An 11,839-nucleotide genomic window follows, 5' to 3' on the forward strand; every position below is an offset into this window, starting at 1 on the left:
ACTTCTGAAATTCAAAATTGCCAAACCAGAATGTTTTGACATGGTCAAAACAAAGAAGTTCTGTTGTTCAGGTCAAAATGACTTTGTTTTTAAGGTGAAGTTAATTTATAGCAACAAAAAGGAGGGGGGGGGGGGAAATTAAAAGGTCAAAACTGACACCAAATATTTGGAATGACCGGATCTGAAATTTTGGGGGAGAATTTCAGTTGGCAAAAATTTGAGATAGACTTTTCCTCTGGATTCAGGATAGAAAATTTTCTTTTTAAATCTCAAATTCTCTCAGGGCAGAAGAACTGTTTCCTGGGCAGCTCTAGTCATTACCAAATAAATGAATTTGAGACCCCCTCCTTTTCCCCCACATCACACCCCTCCGTGCATCCCACATGGCCAGTCACATCCCTTCCTTGGGTGAATTTTCCCTACGCCATTGCCCCATTTTGGGCCTCCTCTCCTGCTTCTCAGCATTGTTTCCCCAATTCCCCTCCATCCTTGGATGTGATGATTTCCATCCCTGGGAGGGAAAGGAAGCAGCCCTTCCCTGACACCCTGGAAAGAAGCCCTCGCCTCCTCTGGGAGCCTGTTGCTGTTGGACTCTCACCATAGCTGCGGGGAGGGACAACAGGTGAGGGAGGAGCCTCTTCATGGCCCCAGGATGCTGTGCACTGTGGTGTTGCAGCTGGACAGGGAGAGGCTCAGGTGCCTGTACCAAATCAGTTCCACCCACTCTGACTTCTGCTCCTTGAAGAGGTTGGCACTGGCAGCTCTAGGCTGGGTCCCTCTATTCATTCCAAAGGGAGCTGCAGAGTGGAGGGAAGGGCACTGGGCGGGGGGAGGGGGGTTCAGATCCAATCTGTGGGCTGTAGGTTTGGCACCCCGACCATCAGCTGACCTTACCAGAGCTGAAGAGGGACTCTACCGCTGTTGCAGCTGTTCAGACATTTGTCAGTTCCCACCCACCCAAAACCATGAGAATTGCTTAGAATAACGTGTGTGACCCAAAAAAAGAAAAAAAACATTTGGGATTCTTTGTCTTTGCTTTGTGATTGTTAAGTCACACCTTTGCTTTGTGACTGTTAAGTCTTTAGGGCACACCTGGATCACATTGACCAACTTTCCTCCACACCCGTGAGAGCTAGAGACTTTACTTTTAAAAACGAAAAGGAAAGCTGAGCGGCTCATGTAGTCACGTGACTCCCAGAGCTGCCGCTTCAAGACAAACATCGATGAGAGGTTTGATCAAATGGTGAGAGATGACAATGCTGCGTGGGCCTTAGTGCTCGTCCTCCTTAAAGGGAAGACACGGCGGATCCGCAAGGCCATGTACACAAAGGAGTAAGTGCAAGGTGTGGGAAAAAGCATCCAAACAGCCAATGTGCAGAAGCAAGGAGAGAGGCAGCGTCGTTATCCAGCAACCACTGTGCTGAAAAGGGCAGTGCTCTCCGAGACCCAAAGTGCAAGCAGGTGGGGCAGGGAGGGACAGATACTGGAGGGATGGACATGGGCGGGTCCTGCAGCCAGTGAGCAGAGATGGGAGAAAATGGAGGAATGGCTGGGTTTAAGGGGAGCAAAGACACAGAGAGAGTGGAAAGGAGATTCATGGAAGAGACCAAGGGGTGGGAAAGAAAATAAGGAAGGAGCCAATGAGATACAGAAGATGAGGAAGGAAGGAAGGAATTAATGGGAATGGAAAGATGAGGGAGAAGATATAGGGGCTGGAGAGAGAAAAAGGATGTTGAGAGCAGGAGTAATTAGACTAAGGCTTGGTCGACACCAGACGGTTAGGTCAATGCAAGATGCTTTGCGTCGACCCAGCCGTGGAAGCATCTTCACTTAAATTTGGCTCCCGCTGACAGAAGTGCTTCTCTGTGCCGGATTTAACATCACCCCCTCCCCACGTGGGATAGAGTCACGGTCGATGTTATTAGGTCGAGGCAGTGCCAGTGTAGACACTGCGTTGCTTACGTCAACTGTTACTAGCTCTCAGGATGCCCCACAATGCCCCACACTGATCATTAGATCCATACAAGCCCTGCTGGCGAGGACATGCACTGCCGACCCCAGGAACCATGTGTGCGCGCACACACGTGATTGAATGACTTTGGCACACAGCCATCACAGTATGTTAGGTCGACATAATTTTGTAGTGTAGCCATGACCTGAGAAACACAGACAGTGAAAGGCAGAATTAAAATAAAGCCAGGCCGTATACTGCAGATGGGAAACTGACACAGACCCCAGGGCAGTCAGGAACAGCACCCAGGGCTTCTGACTCACAGTTCAGTGCCTTATTCATTAGGCCATGCCATCTCCTTGCTGTGTGCATAACTCCTAGTAACCCCAATCAACATTCCCCAGTCAACATTATTCACTTACCAAGAGGAAAATACGCCCCTTTCTTGCAAAGTGTTGTCCCAAAGCAACACGTTGAAGGTGTGATTTTTAGAAGGGGATTCTAATGGAGACCTTTTCAGACGTTCTCGCATTGGTGTGGTCCCTTCTTGCTGTTAGTGCCAATACAACGCAGGAGTCACTTAAACAGATGTTTCCACCAATGAATTCAGAGGACTTGAATTTTAGTTACTGCTTCTCGGTGTGCAATGGGGAAGGGAGAGGATGGCAGGAGTAACAGACCCAGTTTGGGAATGTAACCAAAACAAAAAGCATCAACTCACTTTCAGTCAAAATCTGTCTCTTTCAGAGTTCAGCAAGGTGGATGTCTTCATGCAGGTACTGGTGGATTCTCCATCAGAGATAATCTTTAAATCAAGTTTGGAGGTTTTTCTAAAAAATCTGCTCTAGGAATTATTCGGGGGGGGGATGGGGGGAGGTTCTCTGGTCTGTGTTATACAGCAGGTCAGACTAGATGATCATAAAGGTCCCCTCTGGCCTTGGAATCTACTGTGATGTCTGGGAGACCCCATCCCACACCACCAAAGCTTTGCTGCTTCACGCGGATGCCTAGAGGCACCCAAACTGGATAAAAGGCTGACACAGATGCTGACCTCCACAGCCCAGTACAACTGCCTCCCTCTCCGCCTAGGACTCAGTGACTCATAACAGCTATCCCATGCTCTAAGAGAAGCTGGGACATCCACATGCAGAAGGGCTCAGGCCACCAAGACCACTCGCAGCACTTCAAGGCAGAGCAGCTGTGCACGAGGCTGTGGGCAGTGTGAGAGTTTCTACGGAACTCTTCTCGGAGGTGCAATGGCTTCTTCCTCAAAGGTCGCCCAGTGACAGCTGGATTGGCTGTTCCCTTATTTATGGAACAAGCAACGCAATTGGCTTTACTGACGCATTTATACACACATGGGGCTGGGACTCTCAGATGGCTCACGGATAGGGTGGTTAACCACACTTTGCAGCTACTTAGAACTCAAAGCACTTTACCGACATGGATCAGTAACATTGTCTCCATTTCACAGATGGCAAAGTGGAGGCTGAGAGGTAAAGTGTCTTGCCCAAGGTGTATGACACAACCCTGGGATCCCAGTTCCTTGACTCACGCACTAACTCCTAGACAAAGCCACCTCACCACCACAAGGCCCAGCAGCCTCCCAAATCCAGCCCAAGCAAGGGAAAGTCCTCACTGCCTGCTACTTCTAGCATGCCACCCAGGTTCCATTTCTTTGTGCCATTCGCTGCTGCATAAGACACACTGAGTAACTCATCTCCCCCCCCCCCCAAAACATTATGTTTTATTAAACTCAAGCAGTGGTTCCCTCTCAAATCACTTCCATCCATCATGCCTGTGATAGTGCAGATCAGCGCACCAGAGAGAAGTAACTTTCAGCAGATTTTGATTTGGCCCATTAGGCTTTTTTCCCTCTCCCCACTGCTCCATGCTGGAATTTCCAGCAGCTCACCATGGAAAATGTACAGATGGTAAAGCAAGGAGGAAGAAGGCGAAGTTTCGTTTTAGTCTCACACTAGGGTGACCAGACAGCAAGTGTGAAAAATCAGGGCAAGGGCTGGGGGTAACAGGTGCCTATAAAAGACAAAGCCCTGACTATCAGAACTGTCCCTATAAAATCAGGACATCTGGTCACCCTACTCACAGCTCAGCTGCTTCCTCTAGCTTCCCTCCGCCGCAGTGAAAGACGTCACCATCCTGAACCACCAGTAAAATTACAGGTGAAGAAAAAAACATTGGGAAAAGGTGGGAGGATGTCTGTGTCTCACATAGCCCACACCCCAACTTGTCCTCAACTCTCCAGCCCCTGATAGTGCCCAGGTTCTCCCAGTAGAACCAGGTCTGAGGGTCCCCAGGAGGACAGGAGTTGCAGGAGTTGGTGGGTGAACTGTTACAGCCCCTATCTGCAGAGGGAACCGGGGCTGGCCATTGCAGCCCATGAAGCGGGCAGGACTATACCAGATGGAAGATGCGACAGTTCAGAGTAACTCCCAGGCAATCTCTACTCATAGGGCTCCTATGGGGCCCCTGGTTGGAATTTAAAGCTTCCCACTGCAGCTGCGTCCCTGTGGAAGAATGGGGAGGCAGGAGGGGATGCTTGTGCCTTTCTTCCCTCTTGGTGAAACCCCTCCCTCACAGCTTCCCCTGCGGCTGCACAGGATTGCAATTTGCACCTGTCTGCAGGAGTGAATCTAGTGGTCTGTGAGTAGCCAGCACCGCCAAACGCTTTCTCTCTCTCATGTCTGCAGTGCTGCTGTAGCTGCATCAGTCCCAGGGTATTACACACACAAGGTGGGTGAGGTTACGTCTTTTACTGAGCCAACTTCCGCTGGCGAGCGAGACAAGCGTTCGAGCTTACGCAGAGCACTTCTTCAGGTCCCCTGTGTAAGCTTGTCTCTCTACTAAAAGATTATCTCACCCAGCCTATCCATCTTGGGCACTAGTAGAGCCTCCATTACCATAGTATCTAGATACCAACATCAGTGCCAGCACTCCTCACACTTCCTGCTCGGTAAAAGGGCCATATTTCTACAGGATCCACCCAAAGGACAGCTCCTGTTTCATATTCATGACATTACCTTTCTCTGGGGCCTTTCAACCAGGAGAAGCCGACAGCATTCGAAAAGTCCAACAGAGCTCACTGATGTGCAGCCCCTTTGGGAATAAAAGCAGTCACTGATGAACAGGATAGGAGAGTTTAGGACAATAAGGATACTTTGCTCATCTGAAAATACAGGGGCAGGCGTAGGGAGGGAGGGTGTAATTGCCAGTGCTGGAATGTGGCTGGGACACCTCAGTTAACCTTCAGACTCTTTCAGAACAGTGTCCTAGGATGCTCTAATTAGAGCAAACAGCCAGGCTCCTGTTCCACATCTGATCAGAGACACACCATCTCAGTAGCACAGCGTTCCCAAACACCATGGCGGCTAGTGATCCAATACAGACTTCAAGGGTAGAATGCTGCCACCTCACTTCTGTCACCTGACCGGTCTTCCCAGCGTCCTGCCAGCCGAGTAATGTCCCAGCCCTGTCCAGCTAAGGAAAGTCAGTTAGCTCTCAGCCCAACGCAGAAGGGCTGCATTTACACACAGCATCTCTCCCTTGGGAAGTGGTTACATCCAGGGCTTAGCTGCATCAGACAGATCAAACCAGTGATTCTTTGTAATGTAATATTTTATATTTGCACTTATTCACAAAGCAAGTGCAAGCACCAGGCAAATCCTTATAGAAAACAACAGAATAGTTTCCAGAGCTGCAATTACATTAGATCCTTTAAACAATATCTGAAGCAGGGAACCTTGAAATGGAACGGTTACAAAAGCACCCTTCGCTTTTCTTAATCATTCCCTCCGATCAGACATTCTTCCTGCGCAGAGTCCTGTGTGCGTCAGAGTGCAATTCAAATACAATATTGCTTTCATGCAGTTAGAAAGGATGCAGTCAGGTTAAAAATCACAGGCCAAGATTCTGCTCTCCAGCCCAGCAGTGTAAATCCTGAGTAATTCTGCTGACAGCAGTAGAGCTGCAATCTATTTACACCAGGGAAGCTGTGACCCGAATCTTGGCAAATGATTTTTAACCTGACCACATCCTGAATTAGGGGCTAAGAGTCTGATCTGTTTCAATCAGTGTAAATCTGGAAAAGCTCCAGGGAGGTCTGGATTTACACCACAGGGACCGAGATCAAAATCTGACCCAGTACTTAAAACCAAACCAAAACAGCATCTTCCTTGCCTGTGTTTCTAACAACACAAGACTTAAACTGGATAAAAAAAAATGTAAAGTCTAGTTTAACATTTCATCATGTATATGGTTTGGTTGCTTTTGGCACTTCGTTCAGCACAGACAATGAAACTAGACTGTGTAGTCAGTTTCGCTTTAGCGCCCAGTTCCAGCCTTTGGATTGCAAATCCTGCAAGGGTTCATGTAAAAAAAAAATCCTTTTGATTGTTGTGTTTTAATGTTTAATGTGAAAATGTTTGTTAACAGGAGGTTTTGTAGGTAAATATACTTGCAAGCCAGAGCCCTCACATTTTGGGCTAATCTGCCTGTCCCGTATCCCTTTAAAATACCTTCAATCGTATCTTCCCAGTCATGAACTGCTGCCTACAACAGCATGGCCTCACACTGACAATCCTTAATCAACGCTTCCAAGTGCCGGCTTGAGTCCTAATGGAGATAGCGGGCAGCCTGTCAAATCCTTTTCTTTTGATTCTCCTTTCACTGGCAGGGATGGGGGAGACACCACAATGATTTCCCCCCTTCCTCCCTCCCCCACTCCCCTTATCCTGTCACCCTGACATAGATTGGTCTGGATCATGCTTCAGAGTCATCAGTGCTACCAAATCCTTGGCACAATGACAGGCAAAGCATGCTGGGTGAAATCCTGGCCCTATTGAAGTCAATAGGAATTTTGCCATGGGGTCAGAGTTTCACGCCCAACATCCAGTCATTGCTCCTAAAGAGGGAAGTGTGAACTGCATCCTAGTCTCCCATAAAATCCACACAAATATGCTACGGCTGCTCACGTGGGATTAAGTGAGGGAGGATGATCCACATAAGGAAGGGCCAATGCTTACGTAAATGCCCCTCATTTATGGCTCCTGGAAGCCCTCAAAATGCAATCGATTGTCCAGGACAACAGCAAACAGCTCAGCTGCAGCAAACCTCCATTATGCATAGCACAGAGGGAGCACCAGCTGGCATTATCAGCAGACACAGGTGAGCAGACAGGCAGAGTATGGAAGGTGAACACGTAATGGAAATGTAGTCCAGAAACCCAGGAGAGAAAACAATTGAGGCAAAACGGAGAAATACAGAAAGAAACGTGCAGCTGACTAAGGGCTGAAAATGTAAGTCCCAGGTCCATTAGAGCTGTACATACAGCAGGAAGCTGTCACACACACACCAGCCTTGCTCTCATTCATTGCACATCATTTGTCCGGTCACATGAATTAAAAAAAGAAATGACACAGTGAAATGAATGAGAACCATTTGATCATGGACACGGTGCCTGGCATTCATTTAGGTTCACCTAAAGGATCGCTGGGTAAGCGGAGGATGAGGCACTAAAAATCTTCTAATCTCTAAGGGAAATTTCCCATGAAGGGAAGAAATAGCTGGTTACTCAACAAAATAAGCTATTCCAACCTGGACAACTTGATTTGATGCTTTTCGCCACGTCCCTGAATAGCTCCTCAAAACAGCTGCTGCAGGTTTACATCTCATTCTGCTCTATTCCCCTTCTAGCCCTAGGAAACGTGTTCAGGAGGCCCTGTTATACCAAAGTAATTAACACACGCGAAGAAAAAACCTACAACCGATTACGGAAACTGGAGCTACCGAGCACTCCTGCCTGCACCTCAGAGCCAGCAGTGCCCCCTTCCGCTTCTGCGTTGTCTGTCTCCAAGAGACCCGATTTGATAAGGAGTACAAAGCACTCCCAAGGCTATCACAGCCCAGGGATGGAGGGCGTTGGATGTCAGGGCCATAGAGAGAAGCTGAGGCACTCAGCCTTATTAGGCGTAGCTACAAACAGGATGGCATTCTCAAGTTTATCATTTCTTCTGACCCACTAGTGCTACAGGTGTGTTACAGGGAGTTTAAGCTTCCCTCTAGAGTGGTCCTTAATGAGCTCACTTGAAGCTAAAGGTGTTAACTGACATCTCTACTAGAGAAGACAATGCGGTTAGGTTGGAGTTAGCTACCTTGACCATGTTAGTCACATCCTAGGGGTGAAATCCTGGCCCCACTGAAGTCAATAGGAGTTTTGCCATTGACCTCAATGGGGCCAGGATTTCAACCGTGGTGTACAGTAAAAATTCCTATGATGGAATTAGTAACCCCCAGCAGTAGAAATGTAAAGGAGGTGCTGACAGACGCTTAAACACCTACCTGCACCAGTCACAGGAGAGCAGCAAGCACTGCGCATAGCGCCAGCTGGTGATGTGGTAGCTGAGGACGCAAAGGGAACGTGCCATCTTCCTTCCTTCCTCACCCCCTCATGCCTCTCCCCTGCCCCCCACACACTAACTCAAAAGTGGCGTTCGCCCTTGAATCAAAATTTTACATTGAATTAGTCTTAGAAATGGCCACGTTTTGTGAGAGCCGGGGCAGGGGCGGTTGGAAGCTTATCTTAGGGTCACCTTGGCCATCAGGACATAAAAAAGGTTCCAAAAGGACAAGTAAGGTTTGTGCCCAGGTCCAAAGTTTACAGGAGTTTTGCTCTGGAGTCAGCATTTCCTGGCGCCATCTGTTCCCAGACCGAACGGCCATTAAAGAGTCACGCAGACTCGAAGAAGGGATGCCACCCTCGGTGATTCATATGCGTTAACGTCGGGGGAAACTTTTAAAGCGGGACATTGCCTCGGCCGGCAGAGTAATTGGGGAAATTAATCTAAATTCATTTTTATGATTTCATTAAACAAATAGCTTTTTAAACAATGCCTCTCCGGTCTCGCTAACTCGCTCTTAAATCATGACATTCCTCTTACCCTCTGGAATATAAATGTAATGCGGGACCTTTCCCTTCGCCTGTAATGGATATTAAACACCCAGGTTTCAAGGCAGCATTGCCCTCCGGAGGCTCAGTCACTTTAAATATACATTTCGATAAACGGTGTGTCAGTCGAGCAGGCAGGAGGCGACCCAATTGTTGCTCATGCCAAAGACAATCTGTTTATAAACACAACGCTAAGAAAATGGCAGACTGAAGTGCCAGCTCACAGCTCCATGCTTCACTGTGGAAAAGCACAACCCTGGAATGGCAGGAATGCTACCATGGCCAACAGGGGCAGGAGCTTCTGGGAATCTGCCGGGATTTTTCCCTACTCTGCATCTTTATCAATTTGCCCAGCAGCTCGGGTGACCAGATGTCCCAATTTTATAGGGACAGTCCCAATATTTGGGGCTTTTTTTTTTTTTTTTTAAATAGAGGTGCCTATTCCCCCCTCCCCCCCCCTGTCCTGATTTTTCACACCTCCTTTCTGGTCACCATTCCAGCAGCCCACGACAAAGGAAAGAACAGCTTCCATGGAAAGTGTAGTCACTTCCTGGGCACTAGACATGGTGACAGCATGTCTTCCTGAGGATGCTGTCAGAGTCGTGCATCCATCCTGAGGCTGAAAGCAAGACCAACTGGAGAACACAGCCCCCTTCTAGATGCCACTAAATGGCAAAGGAAACGTAGCAGCTTCCCCATTTACAGATGAAGAAACTGAGGCACAGAGAGGTTATATGACTTGCCCAGGGGCACTGAGGAATATCAGCCAGCTATCCTAACCTGCTCGACCCAGTTACTTTTCTCCCCTACTAGTGAAGTTGTGTTATCTTGTCTACATCCCAAACACAACTGAGTCAGGCGACCAGAATACACCACCTTTAAAACGCACGGCATCATGCACAGAATGAACTTTCCGCTGTTGTAACTGGGCCGTGAGACCTGGCTAAAGACTCAGACATGCCCAGAGTGTTGCAGTTTCCAGAGCACAGCCAAGGTTCGGCCTACATTACAACGGATGTGATGTAACCGGGTGAAAGGATTTGGGCTGCGTAGTCTAGATGGGCTCTTAAAATAAAGGACATTCCTCTCCAAATTCTAGCCTTTTATTGGTCTCAGCGGCTTCCTACGGTTTCATTAAGGTTAAACTGTGCCACAAATCAGCAGCGCAGGGAAATCTAGTTAAAGGCTGGCACTGTCTTTACTTCAAGCTCTTCAGTTCTCTCCCATCAGAAGCATGAAGGGAAAGGCAGGTATGTCACACTGAGCTTTACATTTTCTGGCTTCTTAATCCATTACACAGAACTGTGACAAAAGAAACTAATTTTCTGTGCGTGTGGCCTGCTCTGGCTATCCTCCATGCCACTTTTCGACTGAGGAGGAAGCCCAGGGCCACTCCCCAGCCATGTTCACCATTGCCACCTGCTGGGCCAAGGTTTCAAACCTAGCAGCAGGATTTCTTACTGCTCCTGTCGTGCACGGCTGGGAGCAGCATTGCAGGGAGGTAGAAGGTATCTGACCCACAGAACGCAACTGTAGGGCTGGAAGGGACCTGGAAAGTTCATCAAGTCCAGCCTCCCCCGCGCTGCAGCAGCACCAAGTGAACCTAGACCATCCCTGACAGATGTTTGTCTAACCTGTTCTTTAAAATCTCCAGTGACGAGGATTCCACAACCTCCCTTCAAGCCTATTCCAGCGCTTAAGCTATCCTTACAGTTAGAAAGTTTTCCGAATATCTGACCTAAATCTCCCTTGCTGCAGATTAAGCCGATTACCTCTTGTCCTAGCCTCAGTGGACATGGAGAATAATTGACCCCAGTCCTCTTAGAACAGCCCTTAATATACCTGAAGACTTATCAGGTCGCCCTCCACCCAGTCTTTTTTCCTCAAGACTAAACATGCCAAATTTTTCACCTTTCCTCATAAGTAGGTTTTTATCCCATCCCCTGAGGTGTGGCTCAAGCCTCCTCCATGGCACTTGCTACTTGGAATGGCAAGTATCCACAAAGTTAATTCTGCCTAGAGTCAATAAAACCAGTTCCACATTGCATCAACGCTGCTACAGATCTCTGCCCTATTCCTCCACTGACGAGTGAGACACCTATATCTTGTCTCCTATCTTTCCACATACACAGTGCAGAGAATTGGCTTGACGACACCATTCCACTAGGAATACAGAGCCCTATCTGCCTCACACCACCCTCCTGTACTTCCGACATATTTATTTGATTAGCTAAGAAAAATAATCTCATGTAGCACTTTTCATCAGATCTCCAAACACTTAGTACTCCAACATATATATCCTCAACACCCTGTGAGGCAGGGCAGTGCTATTATCCCCACTGTACAGATGGGGAACTGAGGCACAGAGACACCAAGTAACTTGCCCAAGGTCACACAGGAAGTCTGTGGCACAGCAGTGATATGAACTTGGGTCTCCCACCTCCTAGGCCAATGCCCTAACCACTGAACCATCCTTCCCCTTCACTCCTGATTGACTAGTTATAAATGGAGGCTGGACAGAACTATATGGGGAACGCTGAGGTTGGCTGTGGATCCTTACCCTCGGATGACCAGGCTTCCAAAGATTTATGATCCGAATGGTATTTTTAAATCAATGAATACTCACTACTTTAAAATGGCATCTTAAAGGGAGTTTTAAACCATGGGAATTACCGGAGTCCGAGATGGCTACTGTTGTGTGGGAGATGGAAAGGTGAGGCGTAAGAAACCAAGCCACTGTACCTCACTGCAGGTGAGCGCCCTTTGAAATGCCGCACTGATCTCCGAGCAACTGCAAGCATGAAGAAGAACATGAGGGATGAAAACAGAAGCGGACAGGGCATCATTTCAGATGAAGGGAGTAGCCCCTTCCCACCCCCCGCACACAGGAAAAAATTGTAATCATCTCTCCTAGGCTGGCCATC

This window comes from Emydura macquarii, unplaced genomic scaffold (assembly GCF_026122565.2).
Source record: "Emydura macquarii macquarii isolate MOO-44397 ecotype Brisbane River unplaced genomic scaffold, CSIRO-AGI_Emac_v2 contig_1230, whole genome shotgun sequence".
Taxonomy (NCBI): domain Eukaryota; kingdom Metazoa; phylum Chordata; order Testudines; family Chelidae; genus Emydura; species Emydura macquarii.